The sequence below is a fragment of the Physeter macrocephalus genome, chromosome 11 (assembly GCF_002837175.3).
Source record: "Physeter macrocephalus isolate SW-GA chromosome 11, ASM283717v5, whole genome shotgun sequence".
NCBI classification, from domain to species: domain Eukaryota; kingdom Metazoa; phylum Chordata; class Mammalia; order Artiodactyla; family Physeteridae; genus Physeter; species Physeter macrocephalus.
In genome coordinates this window covers 36,746,061-36,758,217 of record NC_041224.1, presented here as the reverse complement: position 1 = coordinate 36,758,217, position 12,157 = coordinate 36,746,061, and the positions used below count along the sequence as shown (strand labels likewise).

The 12,157-nt window shown below is 40.3% G+C and overlaps 1 long non-coding RNA gene across 1 annotated transcript in view; it reads left to right on the top strand.

Moving 5' to 3' along the window:
* Positions 1-8,910, top strand: part of LOC129392518 (uncharacterized) — a 64,893-nt gene extending 55,983 nt beyond the window's left edge. The window contains exons 2-4 of the long non-coding RNA XR_008618529.1: positions 5,824-5,884; positions 7,467-7,679; positions 8,418-8,910. This is a non-coding gene — a long non-coding RNA (uncharacterized lncRNA). The remainder of the gene's footprint in view (positions 1-5,823; positions 5,885-7,466; positions 7,680-8,417) is intronic.
* The last annotated feature ends 3,247 nt before the right edge of the window (positions 8,911-12,157 follow it).

Sequence of the window (12,157 nt, the reverse complement as noted above, 5' to 3'; positions counted from 1 at the left end):
GGGCACGAACTCGTGTCCCCTGCATCGGCAGGCGGACTCTCAACCACTGCGCCACCAGCGAAGCCCAGAGAGCTTTATTTTGTTTAATGTTAATTTAGCAAAGTCACAAGTATAATGAAAATCCATACTTTGAAATTCTGAGCCAATATTTTTAAATTTTGACACTATATTTTTCTTTGCACATGTTTCTTTACTCAGCAGATGGAAGACTTTTTCATGATTTTGCTATACAGGGAATGCAATATGTAAATATATGGAGATATATTTAGGAGTAAGAAAACTAAGAAGAAAGAGTGTGTGTGTACACATAGCATTAGAAAGAATTTAGAAATAATGGATCATAACTGGTAATTTCAAAATTGTGGATGAATTACAAACTCGACACAGATATGTCATATAAATCTATTTTGTCTACTTTACATTGAATTCATTTATTTCCATATGTCCCAAGTCATGATTGAGATGCTCTCAAACCATCTTGTTTACTTGCCTGTTTATCGTGAAAAATCTAGTTTGTGATTTTATTTGCAAAAATTCATAAACAATTGCTTTCATGACATGCTGAGGCATTTTAAGGATGGTTTTCATTAAATTTAATGGTGTTCAGAAATTAATTTAAAGATGAGAATAACTCCCCAGTGAGCATATTAAGTTGATTATGTTTAATTAATACATTATTATTTCTTAACTGGAGAGTAACACTAAAATGACTTTTCTTCAGTTATTGTTTCTTCCACTTCTTATAAGTAACATTATCAAAGTTATTCATTTTAGTGTGACAGATCAGGTGAAAACCTGGAGACTTCATGAGTCATGGGATTGTTTAGGCATGTGCGTGAGGTGAACAAACACACATGACAGTGATGGGTGTTTAATAGATACTGTAAAATTAGAAAAATATTCTAATTTGAGTGAGATGGAAAATGTGCAAAAGAAAGAACTGCATGAATCCTGCATGTGGAGAGAGGAGACCTGTTCTCTTGTTGCACAACTGACCCTCAGAGTTTAGGAGAGAAATCTACTTGTTTCGTTTCCTGATTATTTCCAGGTTTTTTAAAAATTTAACCTCATTGTCATCCTTGCTACACATGAGTCCCCGTCATTGTCCTTCCTTGCCTTCATTATGGACACAGAGTTCTCACTGCTTTCCTCTCCCCCAGTCATCCACGCAGGGCCTGGTAGTTTCTGATGTGTACTTTTAATTTTTTCTAAAGCAATGCGAAATTTAAGTGATGAATTTGAGGTCCCTTATAAGATTCAAGTGCAACGTTGCGATCACTTAATTGTGGTAAGAGTGGAGCAGCTTCAATGGACCAGGAAGGCCTGGTCCTGGACCTGGAACTGGAAGCTTCCAGGACTCAGGAAGTTAGCTCTAGGAGACCTGTGAAGACTGAGCTCTGCTCAGTACTCTGTAACAACCTAAACGGGAAAAGAATCTGAAAAAGAATAGATACATGTATATGTTATAACTGAATCACTTTGCTGTACACCCGAAACTAACACAACATTGTTAATCAACTATACTCCAATATAAAATAAAAATTAGAAAATAAAAAATAGACACATAAGACTTGCTGAAAGTACATATGGCGAGTTCTTTCAAAATGTAGGGAGGCGGGCTTCCCTGGTGGCGCAGTGGTTGAGAATCTGCCTGCCAGTGCAGAGGACACGGGTTCGAGCCCTGGTCTGGGAAGATCCCACATGCCGCGGAGCAACTAGGCCCGTGAGCCACAACTACTGAGGCTGCACGTCTGGAGCCTGTGCTCCACAACAAGAGAGGCTGCGATAGTGAGAGGCCCGCGCACCGCGATGAAGAGTGGCCCCCGCTTGCCACAACTGGAGAAAGCCCTTGCACAGAAACGAAGACCCAACACAGCCAAAACTAAAATAAATAAATAATTAATTAATTTTTTAAAAATGTAGGGAGGCAAGCACAAGGAATCTCTCTTTAATACTCCAGGGTCTTAGGCAACTGGTGGTGGTGTATTCTGGTGTGCAAATTATAGAGATGGAGACTTGTCAAATGTGCTGGGTTCCTGAGAATCCAGGAAATCAGATACTGTCCTCATTATTTAAAATATTTCCTGGGAAGTACTGAGGACTGGATGCTGTTAGTAGACAGAGATTGTTACATTTTCCCAGGCTCATATCAGTGGCAGTTGGATGGAGACGGGTGTAGAGTGAAAAACTTTAACAGCTTTAAAATGTCCTGTGGCAGACTAGATGTGGAGATGAGGAAGGATTCTGGACACTGTGATAGGCAGGTCAGCACGGCATGTGCTGTGGTTTTACAGAAACCTAGGTGCCAGGTATATACCTGCAACATAAATTATATCTCCTTTAAATGAGTGACCTTCCAGGGAAGTTGACCTGCAGATGGCAGGGACCCTTCTCACTTCCTTTCAACAGAGTGATGGTCTTATGATGAGTTCTGGGTTCTGTACCAAGCGTCACTTAGTTGGGTGAGAAGTTCACCATCAGAGGCAGTGAGCATTTCTTTTTCAAACAGTTTATTTAGTTTTTAAGCTAGAAGTTCTCAAGTTTTTCACAGCCCATTTTGTCTTTTAACCCATCTTGATTGGAGTGGAAGGGCAATATTTTCAGTTGTGGTAATTGATACAATGGAGTTGGTATCAGGTTATGCTCATATTTAACGTTGGTATAAATGAAATATAAGAATCTGTGTTTTTCTGTAACTGGTAGTTTGTTTTCAGTTATACCAAGAACAGACTAATGCATATGTATAAAAAAGAAGATGTATATTTGGTGCTGTGTACACAGGGAATAGGTAGATGTTCAATGGCTGGGAAAACAAAAGGGACCTTTTCTTTTTTCACTTCTTCTCTCTGACATGGTTTACATGCAGGCTTGTGCATGTTTTTGTTCTCTCATAACCCCAATATGTATGGTTGCCACACTGTCAAGCATCAAACCATGTTCCATGCAACAAGAAGGAGGCTGTGTGAATCTGATAGGACATAGGGGTTTTGATTTGAAGCCACTCCTTTTTGATTTGGGGAACAACATCCTCCCCTGCCCTTCTCTCCCCGTATCATTGGTCAGTATTCTATCAAGTGGCCACTCTAAGGAAATACATGTTCTGTAGCACAGGGAACACATGAGAAGATATTTGTGAATGGCTGATGTTACTTGAACTCTTTCACGGAGCCTGACACAAAGGATATTACAGATGGTTAAATGTTTGAATTCAGGATTGTGTGGCCAGTGCAAAAAGGAGTGGTGTGTAGGGGACTTTGGCTTCATTTGGGCCAATTCCCTTTCTCTGTTGTGAGTTCTGATGTCACCCCTTGAAGGACCATCAGCTGTCAGGAGAGGTTATGATGATATTGATGATGATGACAATGATTTGTATGTCTTTGATCTTAAGAATAAAATAGTTTCTAGTATAATTGTCCCAGAAAATTGTGTTTATGTTAAATTGCTTTTATTTCACTTTATAAAATAGGCAGGGAAGTGACTAAATGGGTTAAAATAGTGTGACTCTGGAGGTTAAGTTTCTGTTGGGCAGGTAGGGAAGGACAGTGAGGGAAATACCCCAGAGACAGGGAGAGCAGTGCAGGGAGCCAAGCTTCTTCCTCAGCCCCGCCCAGATCGGCCCCCTCCGGAGGCTGCATCCAGGTCTATCCTCACCCTGGGTCCTCCCCGCACTGCACAGGTTACAGGAGATCAGAGTTTGGTTGGCTGTTCCTCCCACACTTCAGTGGCAGATGGTCGCATTTTGCTGAAACCCAAAAGCAGATATGTGAGAGGAAAGACCTGTATGTTTTGGAGTCTTAATTTCTCATTAAATCCTGCATTTCAAGAGCCATCCCATCCAGTACCCTGCTTTCCATTCCTGCAGATCCAGTATTTGCTCAAGTTCAAAAATGTAAATAAACATGTATGTTGTGAAATGGTTTCCACATTCAAGCTAATTAACCTGTCATCTCACTTATTTGCATTTTTTTCCGAGAACACTTCAAATACACTCTCTTAGCAAAAGTATAATATACCCCATAACTAACTGTTTCACCAGGCCATACTTAGATCTCAACAATTCATTCACCCTGCCTAACCAAATTTTTATACCATGTGACTAACATCCCGTCTCCCTACAGCAAGTTCCTGACAATCAAATTTCTGCTCTGTTTTATGAGTTGGACTTTAGTAGTTTCCACATATAATTGAGATAATACAGTATTTTCCTTTCTGTGTTGCCTTATTCCACTTAGCATCATGTCCTTCAGGTTCATTCATGTTGTCCCAAATGGAAGGATGTTCTTTTTTTAAGGCTGAACAATATATCACATTTTCTTTATGTAATTATGCTAGTCGCCAGGGGAACAATAGTGAGATGCCACCTCAAATTTCTAGATGCCTAAATTAAATTAATTAATTAATTTAAAAAAACAAAAACCGGTAACATCAAATTTTAGTGAGAACAAAGAGGAACTAAAATTACCCTGTATTGCTGATGGGGGTATAAAAAAATACATCCAGTTAGGAAAACTGATTGGCTTTTACTTATAAACGTAAAACTTTATCTACCCTATTAGAAAAAAAAGTAAACAGGACACAATGAAAACTCTCTGAACTTCTAAGATACCCTTCCTTTCTGTATTCCTCCAGCCATCTATAGAGATCTTCTGTTGTATGCAAATACTTTAAAAAATCAATGATAGGGAAACAGAAGAAGAGACAGAAATGTGAATCCCAGTATCTACATCCTCATGGTTATTATGAGACTCCTAGTGCCCAAATCCCAGGGTATTATGAGGGTTAACTCCAATAATACCTGTGAGGTCCCCAAAACAGTGCACCATAATCTACTTGTAAACACATAGTAGATGCTCAATAATCGTTGCACTAATGACTATATACATGTTGTCGTTTTCCAAATAGAGACTTACTCAGATGTTACAGCCTTTATCAGCCTTGTGTAAACTTTAAAGGGCCAGCAAAACTTGTGATCCTTCAAGATGGTGATAGTGGTCGTTAGTGGAACCAACAGTGGTCGTGTTGAGATAAGCTGGTTGGTACAAGGGGCTGAGGTGTGGTGTGCCTGCTTTCTCTACTGTGACAACACTAAAAATGGGTCTCGGAGAGCAGCATCAGCACAAAGAAGAAACCTGATAAAGATGCAATCCATGGGCCCCACTCCAAACCTGCAGAATCACAATTTCTTCAATGGGCACTGGAAAGCTTTGTATCATAGGGGAGTTTGAGAGGCAAGATTTGCATAAGTGCTTATCACTCTAGGCTTACAATAAAGATGACATGGCGAGTTTTAATAAGTACTATCACCTGTGACCTCCCTCACAGATTCTGGGTGGGGGTGGTTTTTTAAATGAAGTAGAGTTGATGTAAAATATTGTGTTTGATTCAGGTGTGCAACATAGTTTCAGGTGAGCATGACTTATATAGATCACAAATAACTTTGTTTTGATTAGGTGCTCCAGGCAATTACAGGGTGAAACCAGGGTTAATCAAGGTGGCTGTCAGCTGTATTTGTGGTGTGAGAGTTGAGTCCAGCCTTTGGTTCAAGGAAAGGTAATAGAATCTGTGTGGGCACGTCAGGTCCTTGCAACCCACGAGCTCCATTGCTATAGTAGAATTAGTTGTTGACTGTGGGACAGGAGGGCCTGTGAAAACAGGGCAGGAGAAAACACGTTTTGGTTCCCCTGGAGGAGCTCATTTTTTTCTGAATCTGTCACGTGGCCTTTTCTGCATTTCAAGGTCCTTCTGCCTCTGACTGGGGGCGTAGCATCTGAAGGGGCTGTGCTGATGCCTTCAAAGAGGTACAGGTGTGATTTCTCTCCACAGTATTGCCTGAGAAAGAAACCTCAAAATGGAGGGGGAAGAGGAAGAAATGGCTGGTTCTCAGGTAAGTATTGTGACCCAGGTCAGCGGCTGTGTCACCTTTTCTTGCTGAAATACCAAGTATTTGGAACTTGCAAACAGCTCTGGTAGTCCTGCCTAACAAATATGTCTTCAGTACTTTTCTGTCTTTCCTAATGACAGCCATGGGTAGATCTTTCGGATATTCCTCTCTTATATCCCAGAGACTTCTTTCCGTTTTCTCCATCCAAACTCCCTTTACAGCATAAAGAATGCCTACCGTGAATTGCTGACTTGTAAATGTTGAAAATGTTCTCTTTTTGTCTAATCAGCTTGGGGGATGTGTTGATACACAAGATTCCCACTGAATATGGGGTTGGGTCCTGAGATATCAGTGAGGAAGGAGAATGTGTAATATTTAGGTCCTGCCTGGATCCAGCATCCGTATATGTAGAGTAGGATTATGAAAATGCACCAATAATGCATATATGGTCCAGAGTAACTCAAAGTTCTGAAAAAAAAACAAAAAAAAAACCCCAGAGCTCTCAATTGCCTCAAGGAAAGACTTACTATTTAAAATACACAAGAATACAGGATATCAGAGTTATATGTGGCTTTAAATGTGCTTCACCCTGTTCTCATAATTAGATTAATTTTTTTTGTTTGTTTGCTTATTTGCAAAACTATCATAGCAATGATGAGTCCTGCGTGCATGCGGCAGCTGCTATCAATTTGTCCCATTATAGTTGATGCTAATTTTGTTCACTTGGCTCAGGGCCTGTCTGCCATATTCCTCGACTGAGAAGCTAACAATTTTCCAATTATCATTAATAGGGTCTTGGAGGGATTTACTGAGAGATGTGCATAAACCATTGCATTTAATCTGAAAACTCCTCCTGTCTAGTTCATTTCCCTTTACTTGTAGATTGCTTTGGAATGGCTCTCACCTTTGTTCAGCCTTTTGTTAGTAAATGTTCTGTAAATTCCCTTTTTATTCCACTGTCATGTCACAGTTATTCTCCTCTTTATTACTTTTTGTATCTTCAGGAAAAGAAAACAAGAGTCCTATAGTATGTGTTCAGGTGTCTTAAAATGCTATAATATAAGCTGCACAAATGAGAAATGAAATCATTTTAAGGAAATAGGGGTTTATTGTTTGCAAAGAAAATCTTCACAATGTTTCATCTTGTCATCATTTCTTGAGTTGATCTGCATCTTTCACTCTAGATCAGTGATAATTCTAGATATTCATAAAATGAAAATATCATTCCCCACATCTTAAAATCAGATATCTATTCCTTATTTTGAATAGAGTACTATTTGGAAGTAGATTTGAGGATCTGCAGTTTAGAAATACTTCCTAAGTGTCTTAAAGGGGCTGTCAGGAAGTAGTATTTGGTGAAGTAACTTTCTATAACTTATAATGTCCTCTCTTCTCTGTTGAACACAGTATTGGATTGAAAATTGTAGGATTCCCAGGATGAGTCATGTTCCTTTTTTTAATAAAAAAGGCCTTGCTGTCTCGAAGGTGAACCTGGTCACTTTTTCTTTTTTTTTTCTTTTTTTTTTTTTTTTTTTGCGGTACGCGGGCTCCTCACTGCTGCGGCCTCTGCCTCTGCGGAGCACAGGCTCCAGACGCGCAGGCTCAGCGGCCATGGCCCACGGGCCCAGCGGCTCCGCGGCACGTGGGATCCTCCCGGAGCGGGCCACGAACCCGTGTCCCCCGCATCGGCAAGCTGACTTCCAACCACTGCGCCACCAGGGAAGCCCCTGGTCACTTTTTTGAGCAGAGAAAAGAACCCTGGGATGTGAAGAGAAGGAGACAACAGTCATACACCAAGGTATGTGGGAATGAATGAAGCAGATAGCACAGGTGTGATGTCCAAAGGTGAAGGAGGAAGCTAGGCTTTAAAATGTGGGTTGGGAAGCTCTGCTTCAGTGGAAATTATTTTGAGAAGCCCAGGTTTATGTCTCTTGCTGTCACAGAGGTACATCTCCATCTCCTGTGTGAAGGTTTGGGCTAAAGAAAAGGCAAAAAAGCGAAAGGTTGTCAAAAACCCTAGGGGTAACAACATGGGTCAGAGAGAGAACTGGTCTGTGCTACAGACTGTGGTACCAGCTTCCAGCTTGCCTGAACTGTGAACTCTAGGGTGTGGGCCTCGTTGAAATGGGATTCAAGACTGGTGAGCTGGAGCCCTGCACTGGTGAAGGGAGGAGACTGTGAGTGGAGGTTCTGGCCCTGGGAAGGGCTGGTGTGTGCCACAAGTCCTCTGTGCGCTGCTCAGCATGAGGTGGGAGACTCAGTGCGGGCATTGTGGTGTTATTATCAAGGGTGGAGTCTGGTCAGGTGAGGGCATAGCGGTGCTGGTGTGTTGCTGGCATGAGAGAGTTGGGGCAGGGAGAAGCGGGCAAAGACATCACACTGAGTCCTCAGGCCACGCTGCACCTGGGTGAGGTGTTCAGGGACTAGATGAGAAAAAAGCGCAAAAGGAAGTGTGGCTCTCTGTGGTGTTAAAGATAAAATGATGCACATTCACATTTTCAAGAGTTAATTTGAGCATCCTTCTGTTCACTTCCAGCAGCCTCAAATCAAAGGTGGTTAGGAGCACTTTATCTGCAGGAGCTAGGGGAGAGGTTTTTCCAGAGAAGACACCACATCAAAGCAAAGATAATATTTGATTGTATCTTTACCAGTCACCTTGTGTTTGGAAAGCCTAGTTGGCTGTGTGTGATTGGTTGTTCTTAATTTATTTTCTCAGATTAAAGTGCCTTGACTCTGGATTAAGTTTTGTTTGCTTAAACAGGCTACCAAAGCATGAAAGTCACCTCAGCCTAATGGCCTCCTTGTTTAATTGCTTTAACACTGGAAACGCAGTGTTATAATGGGATATTATACTTTTCACTCATTCGCACGGTAATTTAGCAATGCTCCACATAATGTAGAAATGCATAGTCACGTTGGTGCAAAAATTTCATGTCCCAGAACCACCCAGATAAGCCACATGTATACAAATCAAAGATCCACATTCTCTGATCACAGGAGAAAAACACATGCAACTATGCATATGCATAACCAGGGAGTGTTTCAATAAAGTAATTTTATTCATAATTACCATGGAATATGATGTCATGTGTTTGGGAATGCAGGAAACCCATTTCTACTGGTGTGGCGATATCACCTTCATATGTCGTTGGTTAAGGAACGTAATCTGATAGAAAGTTTGATTTGACAATATGTATGTAAATATTCAACCATGTACATAGTATTTTAGTGTTTGTGTATGTGTGGATGCATATTATACAAATTCAAATGTAATTTCAGTTACACATGGAAATGCATAGCAAGGAGGATATACTTGGAACTGATGATGTTATATCTGGAGATAAAAATTTTCTTGCCTTTGGGAATGGTTAATTAATGCACACTGTTACTTGACTTTTATTGTTTAAATATTTTATAATATTATATTTTATAATGTTTATTATTTTATAATTAAATTCATTCCTATGCATAGTACTTTCCTATCACTGCCATAACATATGACCACACATTTAGCAGTTTAAAAAACATTCTACAGTTCATAAGTTAGAAATCCAGTTGTTTTTGCTGGGCTTTCTGTTTAGGGTCTTCCAACGTCAAAAATCAGGGTTTCATGAGGCATAGGTTCTTATCTGCAACTTCCAGGGTAGAATCCACTTCCAGGACCATTCAGGTACTAGGCAGAATCCATTTCAATCTGTGAGCCCTCTGTGGTGACACTTTGCACCCGGTGTCCCTAAAGGAGAGAAGAAATATTGTATCATTGTTTAATATTTTTTTTCTCTAATCCTTTTCTGTGTATTCAGTTGAAGGGATCATCACGAGTATTTTATGTAAATAAGGTTATTACCTCAAGGTCTCAAATTAGAAACTATTCACAATTAAGTTATTATTTGAATGCAAATCATGGAATTAATGAATAGGAGAAAAAATGAGTAACCATCAGTCTACCTGCTGCAACTACCATCACCCCACCTCCACCCCTCTACTCCATCTTTCTCTATTCCTCTGTGACCTTTATCTCTAGAACTAATTCTTCCCCTTCTAGGCTTCTTTGTTGCTCTCCCATGTCCATCCTGTGCATTTTAGACCTCCATCCCCATGAAACCTCTATCCCCTGGATTCCAGAGCTCTCAGCCCAACCCTCCTCCTATTTCTCCCAAACCTTTTATCCTTCATATCCTTCTTCTCCCTTGCCCTTTATCCTGCCCTCATTCCAATGACTTCAGCCCATTTCTCATGTCTTGTATGTCCAGTGGCCTCAAATGTTCCAGGCGTCAGTTATCACATGTCCTTAGTTTCCTCATGACCCTGCACCATTTCCTCCAACCCTATAATTCCTGACCCTGCAATTTCCTCTGCAATTTTTCGGAATAGTTTGAGAGAAATAGGTGTTAACTCTTCTCTAAATGTTTGGTAGAATTCACTTGTGAAGCCCTCTGCTCCTGGACTTCCATTTGTTGGAAGTTTTTTATTTTTTAATTTTTATTTTACATTGGAATATAGTTGATTTACAATGTTGTGTTAGTTTCAGATGTACATCAAAGTGCTTCAGTTATATATATACATGTATCTATTCTTTTTCAGATTCTTTTCCTATATAGATTATTACAGAATATTGCATAGAGTTCCCTGTGCTATACAGTAGGTCCTTGTTGATTATCTATTTTATATATAGTAGTGTGTAAATGTTAATCCCAACCTCCTAATTTATCCCTCTCCCCGACCTTTCTCCTTTGGTAACCATAAGTTTGTTTTTGAAGTCTGTGAGTCTGTTTCTGTTTTGTAAATAAGTTCATTCATATCATTAGATTCCACATATAAGTGATATCGTATGGTATTTGTCTTTCTATGTCTGACATACTTCACTTAGTATGACAATTTCTAGGTCCATCTGTATTGCTGCAAATGGTATGATTTCATTTTTTATGGCTGAGTAATATTCCATTGTGTGTGTATATATATATATATGTATATATACCACATCTTCTTTATCCATTCATCTGTCGATGGACACTTAGGTTGCTTCCATGTCTTGACTGTTGTAATAGTGCTTCAGTGGACATTGGGGTGCATGTATCTTTTCAAATTACAGTTTTCTCTGGATATATGCCCAGGAATGGGATTTCTGGATCATATGGTAGCTCTATTTTTAGTTTTTTAAGGAACCTCCATACTCTTCTCCATAGTGGCTGCACCAACTAACATTCCCACCAGCAGTGTAGGAGGGTTCCTTTTTCTCCACACACTCTCTAGCATTCATTGTTTGTCGAGTTTTTATTTTATTTTATTTATTATTTTTTTTTTTTGCGGTACGCGGGCCTCTCACTGTTGTGGCCTCTCCCGTTGCGGAGCACAGGCTCCGGATGCGCAGGCTCAGCGGCCATGGCTCACGGGCCCAGCCACTCCGCGGCATGTGGGATCCTCCCGGACCGGGGCACGAACCCGTGTCCCCTGCATCGGCAGGCGGACTCTCAACCACTGCGCCACCAGGGAAGCCCGTTTGTAGAGTTTTTGATGATGGCCATTCTGACCAGTGTGAGGTGCTATCTCATTTTACTTTTGATTTGCATTTCTCTAATTAGCGATGTTGAGCATCTTTTCATGACCTTTTTGGCCATCTGTATGTCTTCTTTGGAGAAATGTCTATTTATATCTCCTGCCCATTTATTGATTGGGTTTTTGTTTTTTGATATTCAGGTGGATGAGCTGTTTGTATATTTTGGAGATTAATCCCTGTCAGTCGCATCATTTGCAAATATTTTCTCCCATTCTGTGTGTTGTCTTTTTGTGTTGCTTATGTTTTCCTTTGCTGTGCAGAAGCTTTTAAGTTTAATTAGGTCAAATTCATTTATTTTTGTTTTTATTTTCTTTACTCTAGGAGGTGAATTGTAAAAGATATTTCTGCGATTTATGTCAGAGTATTCTCCCTATGTTTTCTTCTAGGAGTTTTATTGTATTTGGTCTTACATTTAGGTCTTTAATCCATTTTTTTAACATCTTTATTGGAGTATAATTGCTTTACAATGGTGTGTTAGTTCTGCTTTATAACAAAGTGAATCAGTTATACATATACACATGTTCCCATATCTCTTCCCTCGTGCGTCTCCCTCCCTCCCACCCTCCCTATCCCACCCCTCTAGGTGGTCACAAAGTACCGAGCTGATCTCCCTGTGCTATGTGGCTGCTTCCCACTAGCTATCTATTCTACGTTTGGTAGTGTATATATGTCCATGCCACTCTCTCACTTTGTCACAGCCTACCCTTCCCCCTCCCCAC